A 19,409-nucleotide genomic window follows, 5' to 3' on the forward strand; every position below is an offset into this window, starting at 1 on the left:
TGATCGAGGTTACCGAATGAGTTCATCATTGCGTAACTCCCCTTTAAGCACGTGTGTGACTCAGAAGCAGATGATTATAGTGTGACACGGAGCCATGAACCGCGTACGTGCCGAAGGGGAACAACACTCGGTAGGAATACAACACAAACACAAAAGCCACGTACTTTTGTTTTTGCAGCGAAATTCGTCTCGCCGGCTCAAAAAAATATTTCCGATATCGAGGCAACCTTTCCTTGATTGCTTGATCTTATTACAGAACTGATATTGACAATATTTGAGAATTTTACCATTCGTATTTTTTTTTAAATCATGAAAGTTATGAAGTCAAATTATGAAAGTTGATAAAGTCAAATTATTATTGTAGATTACTTTTCAAATGTGAGCAAAAACATTCGGAATTTATTAAGGGGTCCCCACTTAGGATCCCATTAATTCTCGGTCTATAGATGGCATTTTTAATTCTAGTAAACCTTCTGAAGGTCACTCAGGAGGGTGACCTTGACAACATACTTAAAAATCAAGGTCATCCAAGGTGACCTCCTCTATCTACAGAATTACTTATTTTTTAAATAAATCAACATTTTCGGAGATAACAGCTTGTAACACTTTAAATGCCCCACTCTGTATATAAATACAATGTATGTATAGACATATGTATAGACCTTCTCCATCTACACAATTACCCATTTTTTAGATAAATCAACATTTTCGGAGATAACAACTTGTAACACTTTAATTGCTCCACTCTGTATATACATACAATGTATGTATAGACGTATGTGTATATACATGTATGTATATCTATTATACATACCTATATAAATTAAAATTTTTTGATAAATTTTGAAAATTTTCTTTCAAATTAAAAAAAAAAAATATACTAATCAGAATAATAAATTTCTTTTTTCGCCAGTATAGAATAACAATTCAAGTAATTTCTTTAAATCAACCGTAACTGGCAATATATAACGTCTTTTCGATATGAACATTGGAAAACCGTGAGTCAACTTGGTTTGTCGGATTCACACAGCATTTTTTCGGATCAATCATCGAGGCATTATTAATTTCGACCATGGATTTTAGTCAGTTGATGTAATTTCTAAATTAAATAGTTTTTAAATTTTTATTGCAAAAAAATATTGACCCAGCCAGGGTAATATTATAATATACTAATCTCATATTTTCAAATAAGACCAAAAGGCACTAACAATAAGAGTCGTTTCTCCTTGGTTCGTAACGTCGACTCGAGTATGTTCATCGTATGTGAGTAACAAGTAAACAGCAAGAAAGTCCGACCTTGATCGGACACACGCGATTCTGTATTTAGATATGGATAGACGCTTTCAGTTTCCAGGGTGAAAAAGATTTCTGGGCTATCTGGCAAACAATTCCGAAACATCGCGCTCTTCCGTCTCTCGCGTAGCTAATTATCAGAGACAGAACAAAAGGAGAAAGAGAAAGAGAGAGAGAGAGAGAGAGAGAGAGAGAGAGAGAGAGAGAGAGAGAGAGAGAAAGAGAGAGAAAGAAAGGTCGCCTCTTACAATTAGTGAGCAAAAAACGCGAAACCAATTCTACGCGTCTGATGTGTCTGTGTACTTTGTTCCTCCTACGAATCTCACAATTAGATTCGCGTGATCCGGGTCATCTGGGAACGTCCCAGATCATCAATGTCGCTCCAACGCTAACGGAGAAAGTAGCGATGAAACGAGCGCATTTACCGAATACACGTAAACATTTGTCAGAACTTTGTTTCATCGGCGTGATCTCTTCAGACGCGCCGCCGAAAAAATAAACTTCTCATAGTAAATTTATTACATGTTCTTTGGATACGTCGATGCGCACATCTTTCCTACCATAAATTCTCTGTCTCGTCGATCTTTCCCTTCATAAGTTTATCTTCAGATACGCGGAGAACAAATTTCTACATCGGAAATGTTATCTTAGTGCAGAGGAAGTTGAGGTAATTTGAACCACTCTAAGCCTTTTTCAAAATAACTTGAAAACTATTACAGATGACTGAACTTTGTTTTTAACTCATATTATGTAAAAAATTCATACAATTCTATTTTTAAAAAATGGCGATAGTCTTTGTGACCTGAAAAAATCGATTTTTTTCGAAAATTGGTTTTACCATTATTTATCTCCCTTGATATATCTTACAACTTCTAAAACATTTTTTCATATCTTCCATATTTTTCGAGATATTTGTCTGGGGCATTTAAAATGGAACACCCTATATATATCTTTGTTTTTCCAATTAGACAAAGATAGACATACGATTTAACTATTAGTTAGTTTACCAATAAGTTGGAACAACCGTCAATAATGTAGATATCGTGATGGTTCAACTTGCCCACGTGTTTCAAATTATCGCAATTTCCTCTATATATTTTTTCTTCGAAATGTATATGTAATTATTGAAGATATATATATTGTATAACTTTTAAAAATACACATTCGAGTTTACATAGCGAAATAAGAAGATATATCACATATATATAAATTTAACATCTTCACAATTCAGTCTTCACGTGTTTACACGAATCGCTTTGAAATGAAATGAGACTGATAAAAACAGCAAGACAAATAAATAAGTCACCGACATTAGTCAACGGACTATCGTTCGGCTGGTCGCAGTCCAGTACATCCTGTAGCAACCTACGCTCGTACATTCATACTTCCGTGGAATCTTGTTAAGTGTTGGATGTCAACGGCCTCTAAATTGACACGGCTTGGAAAAAGTTGCAGCCTCTCATAACGTGCAAGTGCCAGGCATAATTTAATGAATTGCTATATCGTTTTTTTTATCGTATATTTAATTTTACAGTATGTCGGATAGTAGAATGTTGCGGAGAATATGATGAACTCCCATCGCAGAGAATTATTTTTTAATTTACCATTCACGCGGTTCTCCAGCGTCGTGCCCGCTTTTAAAAAGTACTTCCACCTATTCATGCGCTATGAATGGGTACACTTCGCGATCTAAACGGCAACATTTCGTGTACAAATGTTATTTATGACATCTTAAAACCGCCGTGCGCGGCGAGCGTCGTCAAATGTGTGAGCGCACGCAACAATGTTGTAATTTACAGGCGCAATTATCTCCAAGACCAAGTATACAAGGGAACCGAGACCGCATGGTCTTTATTATACGAAATTCCGACGCGGAATTTCGGGCGATATACACACGCGCACACGCATACACCACGATTGAGCGGAAGAGGAGTCAGCTATATACACCATGCGTTTCCGATTATATGCAAATTATCGAGGCAGTGTTAAATAAAGTCAGAACGCACACGCCAGCCTGATCGTTGCCGATTCTTATGACGGATGTTTTAAATCATCGAAAGTGTCGACGACCTCGCGAAAACAGAAGAATGTTATTCCATAATAGCTAGATTTCCGTACGCGAACACGATTCCTGCACTCGGGATCTCTCTTCGTGGGATCGTTCCCTCTCTACAATTTTATAATTATAATTGAGAACGAATCTGTTCCCGCTGTCGTGCGAAATTAAAATTTTCAGGGACCAGAATGCCCCGGGAAATCGAAAAATCGCGAAACATTCGCTGTGCGTATCGGAAAATGTCGGTCGCGCCGCGCCGCGCGGCTTATCGCGACTATAATATATCGCACCTCCGAGGAAACGCGTGAGGCACTTTTTCAAAACTTCAGGCACCATAAATTGCGAGCACTAACGCGATTCGCTTCGTTACGGTATAAATGACCGGTTTATGTATATCGCGCCGAGAGAGAGAAAGAGAGGGGGAGAGAGAGAAAGAGAGAGAGAGAGAGAGAGAGAGAGAGAGAGAGAGAGAGAGAGAGAGAGAGAGAGAGAGAGAGAGAGAAAGAAAAGACGTTGCGTTAAGATTGATGCAACTCGTGCGTTTTACGCGCGCGTGAAATTCAATCTTTATAAGTAGACATGAAATTTTATAGGATACAACGACGGAGCACTCATTATAACATCTTAGATGCATTATCGCTAAGCGCCGTGAATCTAAGCTTAACATTATGTCGGAACTTTCGTTGCGTGTACCTCATTAAGCTCTCATTAGGGCGTTGGAATTTTTCTCAAGTGTGCGGTATAAATCCGCCGCGCGCCGCCTTATTCTGTACAATATACGGAACAGAAGGGAGAGCTCGTATTTATATATACCAGAGACAATTAACGGACGGATTAAGAAAGAATTCCACGAATCAAAATACAAATCGCGCTCGAATCGATATTTACAACGTGCATATTTTTTTTATTCTTTTATTTTTTTTTATTTTTTATTTTTTTATTTATAAATCTATATATCATATCTCTCGTTATTTAATATTATTATTTTTATGACCCAAACAAAATTGTAAATAAAGAGCAGAATATTAAATGTGCGATAAATCCTTTGCCTTCTCTGCAAAATATACGGAAGAGAAGAAAGTTCGTATTTATATCAGAGACAATTAATGGATGGGTCAAGAAAAAATTCTGCAAAATACAAATAACGCGAATCAATATATTCACAATGTGCATATTTATTTGATTATTTATATTTATATTTGATATTATTATTATTTTTATGAGATTGTAATAAAAAGCAGAATATTATAGATAAATTCCATTACAAGGCAATGTTTAATAAATGTTTTAAAGTATGCATCAATAATAAAAATTATTTAATTATAGCAAAATAAAACTCGCATATTTATTTTTTATTAGCTAAAGAACATTTTAACTGAAAGAAAGATATTATTTTATGGAGAACATGTTTTACATATATGTATATTTTAAAAGTAAAAATTCGAATTTTTAAAAACAAAGGCTACAAAGAGCTACTTTACGAACCAAGCAAGGTGTACGTGCTAATAATGTATTATAAATGCGACACTTATGTATTATAAATGACACAATAACCGTCACTTACAAATTAAAATCGATGAAATATGGTCAGATTATAAAATTTGCAAGTCCAGTATGTAAAAACCAAATTGTCCGCAGTAGAGTCTCTTGATATGCCAATTAAAAGTGGTGGAATGGGCTCTCATGGTATTATTGTTAAAGTGATGCATAAGTGTAGGCTGTAAGGGTATTGATTTTAATAGAAACAAAAAGATTGATAATTGAAACCTGATATATATTGGTTAAATTAATAAATTGAGAAAGAGAAAAATTATAAAAAATATATATTTTAACCAGAAATATTATAATACTAATAAGCATCTCCATTCAGTTACGATCGACGTCTCGTCGTACCAAACATCTTGTAAGTCAGTCTGTATTCACGGGTCGACCTAGTCCAACGTCTTACTTCTTAAGCGAGATGAGAGCCCCCGCGAGAAACTAAACCGGAGTATTTCCGCGCCTAAAAGCGGACTTTAGCCAGGATTTTTCTTCTTGTTTTTAAAGAGTCTCTAGCAACAGGAGAGGTGTCGCGTAGCTGGCTTTCGCGGCGTAATAAAACGCTTAACGAGCTGTGGGAGTAACTCAAATTCCCTCGGTAAAAACTGAATAGAACTACCGTACATAAGTCGCCGCGGCTCTTTCTTTGTACTTCTCGAATATATAGATGTATGTACAATTGTACATACCTATATATGTCGCGATAGCGCGACGAGGGAAATTTGTCCACGTTATAATTCATAACGGAAGCAAAGAAATCGTAGCAGTTAAAAGTAAACAAGCGAGAATTATTTTAAGTGATATTTATCTTGTACCAACACACTTTAATTAATTCCAAAAAATTTTAAACTTGCGAGAAAAAAGATAATTTATAGTCAAAAATACTTAAAAAGGTGACACTTTAAGGAAAAAAAAGAACAATAAAGATTTTTTTATTCGATCTAACTGGCCATTTTTATTAATTATAATCGTCAAAAATCTTTATCTTTAATTATTTACTGGCAAAGTAAAAGTTTCTAATTTAAAAAAAAATTTTTAATTTTTTTAGATCGCAAATTGAAGCTTGCATGTAGCAGATGAATGTTTCCTTTGTAACTTTTTTTTTTTAAGTGAAGTAAGTATCTCAAAGTTATGTATACGACGTCCTTTACGGAGTTACAATGAATACACAACACATCTTAGAAAATTTTCTGATTACTATATTGTGGGAAATTAAAATGAAACATTATGTTTAAAATTATTAGTGTATTTTAAAGATCATTTAATGTTAATTCTATTGGACATATTGTTCACGTTTTAACGCATCATTGGTAGGCCATTATATTCAAAGCATGCAAAAGCGTGCGAAAGGCATCAAACTAATAAAGTTTCATTTGTTCCAGATTCTTTGTAGTTAAACGATGCAAAAAGTAAATCTTCCTTACCTCATCGCTTCGCTTATTGTGCTATAAACTGCACGAGACAGCGAAGAAGAAAGAGATCCATTATCCTTTAAATCTATTATTTCTTAATTCTAAAACGGGTAACAGCCCGGTTAATGCGTCCGCTTAATCCACGCGAATTAATTAATATGCTATCGTACGTTTTGAAAATGCAGCATTTCAATTATTTTATCGCTTTATAATTCTGCATGACTCGTTGTCAATTTGTTCTTTTTCACAATTATTCCAGCATCCTCCTTTCCGCGCTCTCTTTCGTTTCTATGACACTTAGCGCTCTGTCCTCCGCCGTTACCCGATGACTTTCCAGATTTGCCGGAAGTCAGGGCGGAATAAAAACAATAATGAAACACTCTCTGAGAGGAACGTGCGCTAATCGCCGTTTTCTAACGGCACTCGAACAATGGAACATAGCTCGTAGCCTGTTGACAGCGGCCGTTCACTCCGCGAGCTGGCGATAGTCACGCCATTATTGTTCTTTCCACGCGCGAAAAGCGGCTTTCGGCAAGCCGCGGCGCGGCGGTATTGCCAATTGCCCTCTCATTTTCGGCGACACGAAACTTCTTCCGCGGCGTTACATTAACCCCGCGTTTATTAATCTCACTTTTTTCCCCGGGAACGAGCAATTTGGCGGCCGCGTTTTTACGAGCCCTCGATTATATAATGCGGCGGCGGTTGGGATAAAAACTCTCCGCCACCTCTCTTTCGTACCGACGACGCGCCGCGATCAATAACGATTAAATTCCCCGTTTCCCGGAAGTTATAGGGCGTAATTGGAATTTATGCTCGTGTCCTTGTATAATGAATAATCACGGATTCGCCACCGCCGCCGTGTAAAAGCTAGTAAATTCGAGAAGTAACAATTCGTACGTCAAAACTTGCGTAGTTCTCTCTCTTGCGTCATATTCCAATATTTTAATTTATTAATTTCTAATGGGCAAACACAAAAAAACAAAAATTTCTAGCAAAGCATATCTTTTTCAGTATATTAAAAACACTCAATTTATCGATGAAATCGCAAGCAAAATTAATGAACGAAAAAACGTCCTTTAAATATTAGTACCGACAAAAAAGATCTCATAGACTTTTAAATATTTGTTTTTGTAACAATATCTCGGAGCATCGGAAATCATTAACGTGCGCCTGCGGTGCTTATAAGATTTGCAGCAGAAAACGCCTTGTCAGCGAGATTCTGAGGAGAACGCTTTCCTGATTCGAAACAGGGAGGATAAAGCAAAGCTGTCCGACGTCGCTCAATCGAATCGCCGCGATTGCAAATTGCTTCAACGTCACAAGAGCTTTCTTGTTCGTGTGCAGGGGATTATTTTATATAATACGCAGGAATAGTTTATTAATTTAAAACAAAACGTTGGTTTACATTGTTTTACATAACTCAGAAATAATCAACAAAATGATAATGTGCACAGAAGAAGATGAGATCATTTGAACCACGTAGGCAAGTTAAACCATCACGATATCTAGATTATTAAGTTAAAAATTAAAACTGAAAATTTGGTGTGTATCGCTTACAACGTAAAATTAGTATATAAACTTTTATTTTGCGACCAAACTATTTCACAAATTTTTAATCACTTTTTGTTGCATATGAATAAACTATGATAGAACTTTATTGTAATCTATTTGGCAAGTATCATATAATACATTTCTATTGTGATAAACAGATAAAAAAAAAGATTTAAAAAAACGATATTGAATAATTTTAAGATAATTTGTATTATATATATATATATATATATATATATATATATAATCTTTATAAGTATTGTATTTTATATATATATTCTATTGTTTCTTTCTATCAGAAGAGTAATAATATTATGATATGAGTATACATTATAAGTATATATATTATTATGAGTAAAAGTTTTAAACCATGTTACATATATTTGTATGATATTGTTGCAAAGAACACAAAAATTAGAGTTTGCAATAAATTAAAATATAATAAATATAGAATATAGATAATTATTTTTTTGCAAGATTAATAAAATGTATCACCTTGCCCAACATGATTCAAGTTACCCTACAAAAATCTACCTTCGAAAATTTTGTTATAATATTGAACACTTACTAGAAATAAATGAATTTTGTTAGAAACGCATGTTGTAACAATGTATTACAATTCAGCGAAAACAAAATTCAGTTATCTTTAATAGTTTTCAAGTTATCTTGAAAAAAGGGGTTTAAATTATCATAAACTTCCTCCATTATCTATAATAATACCACGCTGATTTACAAGTAATATTTATGGTGATGTTTAACAGTTCTGCAAGAAATATATGTATATATATATTGCACACATATAGGTACAAAGTCGCATTTATAGATTTTATTTTTAAATTTTTTCATTTGCAGCAATGTAAACACGTTTATTCAAGTCTTCGGAGTAACACCGAATTATTTATTCTTTCGGCGCGAATTATCAATCTCGATATTTTCCGCTACACCAATCTCCGGTTCGCAACACAGCGCTCGCGATTTTCATTCAGTAAAAACCAAACGCGATTTAGTAAATGCAATTGACTCGGTGTTTGCATTTATAAAATATGTATGTAGGTAAATGCAGAAGAAGATGCGAGAAGATACGATGCAGTGTAGAGCTGTAACAAAGATAATCTCGTTCCCTCTTGTCGAACTTTCTCTTCGGGGAATACGTGCATGCGGAAAGGTTTTGGCATATTTTTCAGCAAATGACGCTCAAGCTTCTGTGCTTGGGAATTTGCGGTTCGTGTACTTCGACGAGTTCCCAGGAACGTTCTGCTTTGTAGAAAACAAGAAAAGTCGAACACGAAAAACGATTGACGCGCATCGGAAAAACTGAAAGTTGATCGAAAATAATTCTTTGTGGGAAATCTATAAATATTTCCATTAACATAATCCTTACGACAAGAGATATATTCAAAATATCATATTTCCATATACAATCGACTTTTGATTTATTTAATTTCACGTTATTTTCTCTTCCATCGTATTTCTCTCGTTACTAATGAAAATAACGAAACAATTAATTCAATTTCAAAGCCGTAAAATTTTATTTTTACTTTGTTAGTGCAACTGATATAGAATTTACAATTTGAAAAAATATCTTTAATGTACATAAAAAAGATTATCTAAAAGCTGGCTTATATTCAGAAATTTCAGAGAAATAAAATAAAATTTGTCCTCTAATTGTAAGCTGCAGTAGTCATCAATAGAACATCCTATGGTAAAAACAAGTTTTTATGGTTTAAGCTTTTCAATCAAATTGTGATCGTTCGTTCGTGTTAAAATCAGTGTTGTACAAAAAAAAATAGTTTTTGTACACGGAAACTTTTCCGCGCCGTGTTGTATGTTGTATACGGGATTTTTTACAGCTGTCAACCGTAATGGAATATTGTGGATTTGTTTTCTCTCAAGATTTTTATTCTAACGTTTATTTACAAATGCGGTTCATATTTTAATTTCTACGCGCAGTTTATTTTCACGGGAAAACAGATAAGACTACAACGTGGCTGTAGTATTTTTTCAGCGAGACTATATAAACTTTGTAAAATAATTCACTTTATTGAAGTTTTCTGCATTGTCTAAAGTTGCATTTTTTGTTTAAAGAGTTATTTTTATACAATATGTTCCATCGTTACTATATATTCTCTTCAACCGCAGATAATTAAAGAAATATTTATTATAAACTTATTGACACCGAAACCAAAAAGCAACTTACAAGTTAACTTAAAAGAAATTTTACCACAAACTTAAAATGAACTTATCAAGAAATTTAGTGTTAAAAAAGAAAAAAGATACGAGAAACAAAAATCATCGATAAAATCTTTGCCGAGAGAACTTTGATTTCGCTAATGAAAATGCGAACTGAAAATTATCGTTGACACACCCTACATATTACCGCAGATTCGTGAAATATTACGTATCGTGTTCGCCGTATATTTCAACATACATTTTATGCATAACGAGATTATAATTTTCTGAATTAATCTAAATTTCTATACATTTTGACGTGCCATATAAACGACTTTTACGTTCACTTAAAAGGGAAATATCGTTATAGGAATTTCGTTATGTCTACGTGTCGCCGCTGCCTATGTTATTAAAACCCTCTTTCCCGTTTGCGCGAGCCGTGCATTGCCTACATTCTGGAAACTTTAAACCACGGTTAAATCAACCCCGCTCGAAACGAGCACGATTCAATTACGCTGTAACTGCGCGAGTGCGACAATTATTTAAATCACTGCGTATCAGGTTACAATGCAGCCGGATGCCGCATGAAAAATTAATTATTTCAAGTTAAAATGTATTTATCACCGGTAATTCCGAGGTAACATGTTGCCGTTATCTCAAGTGCGATGATGAGTAAAAAATATGATATAATCTCGGCCACATTCGGGGAGTCACGCACCTCTCAGAGCATTAAAAAAAAATTATAAGCTCATGAATTATTTCCCTTCATCGCGTATAATCAGGCGACCATTGTTCTCCGCGTTATCACTTTCACGTAGCCGGGGCGTTGAAGTAGATATAAAATTTATGGGCACTCAACGCCTCGAGATAGAACCTCGTACGGCCGGGGGTGAAATCGTTAGTTTGTAGATTATAAAAATGTTGAACAACTGCAGGGTGAAATGGCGCGTAAAACGTTGCGCTCGTTATCGTGGGGTTTGATCAAAATATAATTTTTTTTAGTATATATGTACCCTTTGCCCTCTCGTAATTTCAAGTGAAAACTAAATATAAAATGTGAAATATAAAATTATATTTATTTAATAAAATAAAATTATCTCTAACAGCTATTTCTCAGAACCTATATTTGAAGCGTTCTCTTGGCTCTGATCATCGCTCGTATATGACGCAAATTTATACTCGGCGATGGGAGCACCGTCATGACGTACATCTCAATGATGTGCGCCACCCACTGAGTCAGAGCCACGATTTGTAAGCTATATTAGCAAAGCTTGTAGAGATTACGATGATACGAGCGAGACTACTCCGACTTTGAGGTCGTAGGTCGCGCGGGTCTCAAGCTCGAGAGAAAAAGAAAGAGAAAGAGAGAGAGAGAGAGAGAGAGAGAGAGAGAGAGAGAGAGGGAGCAAGAGAAAGTTTATATAACAACTAGATTTTATCCAAGTATGTTTACAATCATAACTAGACGCAATTAAAGTTAGAAAGTGAATTTACCGCTCTTGCAAATGACTTAATAGCGCGTTAAATGGTTACAGTTAATAGTAATTTATCGTGCCAAGCACTTATCGCGCCATATCCTGGACCCCAGAAAAAAATTTCATCGACAAAGTATTATGCAGATTGAAAATTGTCATTCCGATAAAAATTTGGAGAGACATTCTATCGCTATTCCGATGTCAGAAAGAAATCAAGAAACGACAAGTAGCAATACGATGGTTTCAATATAAATAGATTCCAATGTTGAGCTTTTCTTTTGAAGAGCTTTAATTAGTATCGTATTATGTTTACAACACACAGTGGCTTATTATTTGATTTAATAACCACCGTATACTATCCGACCTAAAATTTTTCTTTTTTCGATCATATATAACAATCATTTAGATATGAGCCTTTTTTGATACTTAACTTTGATACAACTTTTAATATACCTATATTATCAAAGATTGATTCAAATGTTTAAAATATCAAAAGAGGTTCATATTTAAATAATCGTTATAATTAAAAAAAGAAACATTTTGGACTAGTATATAGTAATTGTATTATTTTAGTTTTTTACAACTACCAAAAGAGGTTTTAGTCAGTAATTAAAACCAATACAGCCAATTCTTAATCAGATAAAAGAAAGCAAACAGCCCATATCAATGTAAAAGTTTTCTTTTTGCAACAATTCGAGTATAATATCGAAAGATTGATTTTCTTTCTATCACGCTTCATGACTAAGCGCGACATAAATCGAGTGCATCTAGCGCACTAGAGTGTAAACGTCTTTATACGTTCGGCGCCGATATTATCGACACAAAATATGAAGCAACGCGTCGTACAACGACTATGCCGAGATCACCATCTTATGGAAGAAATATTGTGAAATATATAAGAATTTACGAGCGGCCGGCCATCATCCCTCGTCTAGGAGCCACAAGGGCAAGGTCTTCAGGGTCAACGAGTTCTTAAGCCGGGCGGTGTCGGGGGAAATGCGCGGAAAATTCTTACGCGTCAAGAGGTCTTTGTCGTGGATTCAGGACACAGGACGGAGGAAGGAGGTTAGGTAGGAAGCGCGATAGAGATTCCCGTCCTTTGTGCGGCCACGAATAATGGCAGAATGTATCACGCGAACGAAAACGAATCGTCCATCATCGTTAAAATAATATTGCCTCCAATTTGCCGATTGCGAAAAACGTTTTTAATCGAATCCCGCGTTTTTTCCCGCAGAGTCACTCGTATCCCAGACATAAGACGTCTTATGTCCCGATTTTGGACACGGTGCTGTCTAGGATCTCTCCTTGGACTAAATAAAAATCAACGAATCGCGGATTCGTGGGTTTATATGTAGAACTCCGCGTGAGCGCATCCCGCGCCACGAATTAATGCGGAATCCCCGTCTCTTCCGGCATCAGACGCCGGTGTCTCGCGTCGCCGCACGATCGAAGAGCGCGTCGCTAACGAGAACGCGTCTCGCTCGTACGTCAGCAGGTCGCCTTGAAGACGCGTAGCCTTGGATATCGACCGACCCGACTCGACTCACCTTCGCCTGTGTGTTCGCCCCCCAACTGTAAGTCCTGACTGCGATCCCACGCTTTCTCTTTCTCTCTCTTTCTCTCTCTCTCTCTCTCTCTCTCTGTCTCTCGTTCTCTCGTTCTCTCGTTCTCTCTCTCTCTTTCTCTCTTTCTCTCTCTCTCTCTCTCTCTCTCTGTCTCTCGTTCTCTCGTTCTCTCGTTCTCTCGTTCTCTCGTTCTCTCCATACCCGCTTGCTCCATCCGTCCCCGTAGCCACGCAGCGACACACAGCCTCAGCCCTAAAGACTCGAAGCCCTCGAACTCGCCAAGTAGTATAGGCCGTGCAAACGCCTACGCCGACTACTGTGCCTCAGGCTCGCGGCTACGTCCCACCACGAGTTGCGAATGAGAGTCGAGGGGTGTCTAGCCACCCCGTCTTGCCTTCCTCGTGTCCTTGCCTCAGGGTGGAGCGACGCTAATTCCAACGAGGCGGATTAAAGTCACGATGAATTATTTTTAACTAAAATCGACGGCTATTTTCCAAATACGATTCGCGCAAATAACATTAATCTTGGTTAGAAGTAGCATGTAGTAGCTCATATTATCGCCCTCCTGTCCTGTCTTCCCTGCGTGTTTGTTATAGAGTGTGCGACCCTACTATATAATTCCATTGAGACGAATTAAACATACGATATGAATTATTCGGTGTTCCACACGCCCTCGGGTGATTGTAATATTTTCACGCGTCGCTTTTACCTCGTAATTACCATCCATTTAAAAGCTAATTAAAAGTAGAATGTTTAAATAATGTCTGCCGGTGATCGACGCGACGCTGAGAACGACGAGTTTCGGCTACGAGTAATCCCTCGTCGTTACAGCTGTCACTCTTCTCGTACGCGCCGGTATCTCGCAAACTCCCGGAGTGGCGTTTCCACCCCGCTCTCCGCGTCGGAGCTTCGTGCTTTACGGTCCTTTGTCACGGGTTTGCCTTCTACTCCCGACCACCCCCGTACCCTTGTACCCTTCGCGACGCGAATTCGACGTTGTCTTTGCCGTCAGGATTCGTCGCGGACGCGGGCGCCGTGTCTGACGCGATGCGACGCGACGCGACGGCGATTATAAAAAAGATAGACGGTTTAAAAAGTCGGCTAAAGCGCACGTCTGCGAACCTATTAACGCTAGACAGATCAAATCAATAAATGTGTACACGTCCCGCAGACTGTCTTAGAGAAAGTAGAATTCTCATCCTATTTCAACAACCCTGTCTAAACCTTATTTTGCAAACAAAACTTTAAAAATTAAAGTAATTTTTCCTATGAATTAATTTACTTAAGAACAATCTTTAAGGGAAACCTAAAGTCGTCTATTTTTGCCAATCAAACACGATTCTTTAAAACAGCTGATATTTTTTTATTGGTTTTACAAATTTAAAAATCCTTTTCCAGACTTTCCAGAGTTAAAGTAGGTATATGCACTAATGCACTCCACGAACGATTTTATGTCGAGAACAAAAATAATTTCAGAAATTTAGATCTCCTTTATATTTTATAAGTAATAGGGTGTCTAGAGTTGTCAACTTGTGACAACACTTGCTTTATATAAAAATTTTACAATTTGTTGTCACGAAATGAGAACACTGTGAATGACTTCAATGTTTAGAAACTCAGTAAAGGAATTTGTTGCTCGAGTCTTTTTGGTATTAAAATATTCCACCGTTGGACCGTGCCCTATCAGAATAGCTTGCCCTTAACTGCAAATAAACAATTTATTTATCTCCGAAGTCGTAGATAACGGTCGACGCGGAGATAAATAATTTGTTTATTTGCAGTTAGAGGCGAGTAACAAAATCATATGTTGCATATTCTAATAGGGCACTGTCCATAGAATATTTTAATACCAAAAAGACCCAAGCAACAAATTCCTTTACTTACAATTAGTTTTTAGACATCGAAGTCGTAGATAGCCGTCGACGTAGATAGCCTCAAATCGAAATAAACTTGTACCAGAATTTGTTGCTATTTTATTGCTTTAAGATAGCGTAAAAACATTTTGGAAATATAACGTTGTTTAAGATGTAGTCAATATTCAATATAGTGCTGTCTGTTAAGTATTCGGCTATACGTATTTTCTAAAAAACGTTATATTTCAAGAATGTTTTTACGCTATCTTGGAGCAACAAAAAAAAACAACAAATTCTAGTGTATTTGTTTTTTGTATTTGAGCACTCTATATAGATTTTTTATTATGGGGGGGCTAGTTTGACAACAAGCTGCCCTCCCCCCATTTCAATCGCCATTTTCTGCTAAACGGCTTGAGCAACAAATTAGCACATAAATAGCACTATATTTTTTAATAAGTGCGAATTTTTTTGCGATGGTGGGGAGGCTAATTTGATAGAGGTAATCTTTAGTGCAGAAACGTATATATTGCGCATACCGAAATCTGATATAAATAAAGAAGAATGTATACATAAATTGTTATTCTCTTAATTGTATTTTTTTTTTATTAATTTACAAAAATAAAATAACGCTGCTGGCACCTATATAGCAATACTCAAGATCTTACGCAGGAAGTAGAAAAATATTACGCTCGGATGTCGGCGAAACATAACATCAGGATTCCTGTGCATAAGTATGTCTGTCTGTATTTTTATATCACGGTACCCGGGCGCCACTATATTACTCAAAGAGAATGCGCAGTGCGTAAACAGACATAAAAAGAGTAGCAAGGGAGAAATGACAGCAGATAAGGGGGCGAGAAATATTCCATCCGCAACTTTCCACGAGGAACACTGCCCATTGGAGTAATCCGAATACAACCGCGATTTTTGTTGAGTTAAAACAAACCGCAACTGCAAATAAAATGTACAATTACAGAATGCAACGTACATATACAGGAAACGAAAAGAACTATTGTTACCAAAAATCAAGTAATGAGAGAGAGAGAGAGAGAGAGAGAGAGAGAGAGAGAGAGAGAGAGAGAGAGAGAGAAATTGAAAACTATATAATAATTAAAATGCGTATTTCAAGTATCTGCCATCGTAATTAAGTCGATTCTATGTAATCTCGTCTCTTTACAATTGTGTCCTTTTGGAGTAACAAACAACAGAACTAACTTCCTTAAACCGATCAAGAATCAACGTGCCGTTTAAAAAGTGAATTTAAATTAGGCACTTGATGGAGGTATATTGATACTGATGATTAAGTTAATGAATTCGGGGTGGCGTTTACGACAATAGTTAAATAGCTAAAGATTTGCTCTCATAAAGCACTATCCCATCTTTCGTCCACGTTGCTGGCTGTTTCATATTGTGCAATAATTTCGAGCTTACTTCGTAACTATTTTAAGATTAAATTAGAAGATCGCATCACAGATGTTTTTAATTACTGTGACAAACATTTCGCATTTCGCACCAATAAACGAAGGGACTTTCAAACATTATTATGCCTATTCGTTTCATAATGGTATTTCTAAGATTATACAATTTTCAGAAAATAAACGGAACTGTTTATATCATGTAAATCACAAATTTAACTCTTTTACACTAATCTTTATGAAAAGAAAAACATATCCCATACAGCACACTTGTCCAAAAAGCGGGACATAAGACGTCTTACTAAAAGATGGCTAAAAGACATCTTATGTCCCAATTTTGGACATGGTGCTGTCTGTGGGATCTAGTTTAATTATTCTCTAAAGCTTTTTGTACACAAAAAATAAAATAAAAATAAAATTAAAAAAAATAACAATCCAATGTGGCGAACAAAAAAAATAAAATATTTTTAAAATAAAGTTATGTATTATACCAAAAGAGTTTCTATATAGGATCGCTGAATACAAATATAATGTTAAAACATAAAAAATCGGATCCAATAAGCCAAATGCAGAAAATGTAATATTCTAATGGAACTTTGCATTAAAACATTTTCAAGATTTCAAGATTATAAGATATAGATTTAAAAAAATGTATAAAATAAATTAAAAATATAACAAATTACACATACATTTTAATAACAATAACAATTATAATAGTAATAGTGTCAATCAATAGAGCAATCGCAAAGGCAATGCTACACAGCATGTCAAATCTTTTGTGATCTGAGAACCTTTTAATTGTATCATGCAAATATTTTTTTATATTTTGTAATAGTATTTACCACAATATTTTTTATTAGAGCTTCAACATTAGCTCCCCTTTAAAATGAATCATCTTTGATCATTTCAATGGTTTACCAGAGATGCAATTCTTTTAAACATGCTGAGACACGTATGTCTTCCATTGGACGTAAAAGGATTAAGGCGAAGGAGAAAAAGTCGACAGTTTGCGAATATTTTATTAAACCAGCAGTAAACAGTTTTTGTCTTCGTAATACTTATGCTTATTGCATTACTTTTGTACGGTGTAATCGAAATGCGTAATGCGACGTCCGTGCAGCTGACATCCTTCCGTTGAAACGAGGAAATTGCTCATGCGCTCCCTTCGGCCCTTCGTTCTCGGGCGTCCAACGCTTCTTCTAAACTTTCCCGTTCGTTTAATCGTGATAAATCTCCTCGTCGCGACGCCTTACCGCCGCTGTTACCCGGAAGCCGGAAACGACGACGACAATCAAAAATTCAGATCGAAAGGTATATCATTCGCGCAAGTTGCAACTTTTATGAGAATTTCAAATTCTCCTATTTACTTTTAGACGAATGACAAAACTACTGCGATTGCGCGTGCATTTAGAAAAACAGACTTATGGGATCGAAAATCGATAACTGCACGAATTCAGCTGATTCTTATTCGTTCCTGAATTGTTTCTTATCCGTTCAATTTATTTTTATCTTTTCATCTTTATTTATTAGCAAGATTCAATTAAGAACAAAGTAAACGGTCTCAAACTTAGGACAAAGTCGAGACGGGAATTGCCTTTACGAATTCGATGCTCTCGCTTGTTTATAAGAGCGAGCGGGATCGATCTTTCGCCACTCTCGTCACGCTCTCATCAACAAAAGTCCGTCAGATCGAAGTTCTTAATGGCAAGCGATTTCGGTTTATTGCCATCGCCGTTTGTCTCACTTCAGGCTTGATTGCCGGAGTTACAGTGCCGTACTTAATTTCGTTTATCGTGAAAATCCTCTCGTTCCCGGAAGCTTTTTTCTTAATGGCGCGCTCCCATCCCGCTTCTCCGTCCGTACTCGATAAAAGTCATCATTTCCTCAGAAAGAGAAGATAATTCGACGAGCTGATAAAGCGCGATGCGAGTATCGTATTGAAATTTTAAAATCTTGAATTCCAAAATCCATAATTTTATCTCGGGATAGCTTCACGGCAGCATTATCGCGCCGCTAAGAGTATAATCGCGAGGAATAATTCTGTCAGCGCGACGGTGATATCCTTCAGCTGCACGACACGATATCCAATGTCCAATATTCAATATCCGATATCGAGTACGACGTACGGCGCGGCGTCCACGTGCGCCCCCCCCCCCCCAATGACGCAACGACACACGCACGCGTGCACGCATGGCTTACCTATATTTGCATTCGTCACGCGTGCGGCCGTTAACGCGGATCTGCGAGATGTTTCTTTATTTTTCCGGGCGCCAAGGTGAGCATCGATTTTTACAATTTCTGCAAAGAGATTTACGAGACAGTTATATTTCCAGAGCGAAGGAAGAGTGAGTGCCGACCGATCGACCAGGACGCGTGACGCGTTTGCGGAAGCAGCATTATCCTCAGGTTTATTTGCGATCGCGACTTTCGCGTCGATGTACGTACGCGTTCTCAGCTTGCCGTAAAATCTTCCACGCAAATCCATTTCCCATCCGGGTACCATAGCTCCGGACCGTTTCATGCCGCGGTGGACGTAATCATACGCATCATTAGGCGATCTGACGCTAATAGCGGATTTTAGTTCCGATGGGATTCACAGATTGTCAGGAGATCGGTATCTCTTCAGAGATCAGAAGCGAGCAGTATTTGCCGGTATCTAGGTAAGGTTATCTAGATTATCATATACAGATAAAGAAATGGAATCATCTTTATCTAGATGAAAAAATAGAAAATATATTCATCTTTATCTTAGATAAAAAATCATGTCTCATCTTGTCTAAAAATTATTTAAGATAGAATTTTCATTCTCTCTGCTATTTCTTTACCATTGTTTAAATTAAATTAGATTGCAGAACATTATATGTTATAAAGTTGTGTAAAGACCTATTTTTAGGTAAGAAGTAGATTATTTATACTGCAAGAATGTCATTAAACTTGAAAACAGATCAATTTCTAGTAGTAGAGAAAGATTTCTTCCGCAATATTGAAAAAAAAAAGAAAATAATAAGCAAACAATTATTAGTGGTAACATCAAAACACTTTCACATTTGGAATCTAAATCGAAGAAACTCCAATCTCTTA

At 36.4% G+C, this 19,409-nt stretch overlaps 1 protein-coding gene across 1 annotated transcript in view; it reads right to left on the reverse strand.

The window, feature by feature from the left end:
- The window catches only part of LOC143908434 (uncharacterized), a 279,285-nt gene that overhangs the window by 223,412 nt on the left and 36,464 nt on the right, over positions 1-19,409 (reverse strand). The gene's annotated exons all lie outside the window — the stretch shown is intronic.

Source organism: Temnothorax americanus, unplaced genomic scaffold (assembly GCF_048541705.1).
Source record: "Temnothorax americanus isolate GAGA-0224 unplaced genomic scaffold, ASM4854170v1 Scaffold95, whole genome shotgun sequence".
Lineage (NCBI taxonomy): Eukaryota > Metazoa > Arthropoda > Insecta > Hymenoptera > Formicidae > Temnothorax > Temnothorax americanus.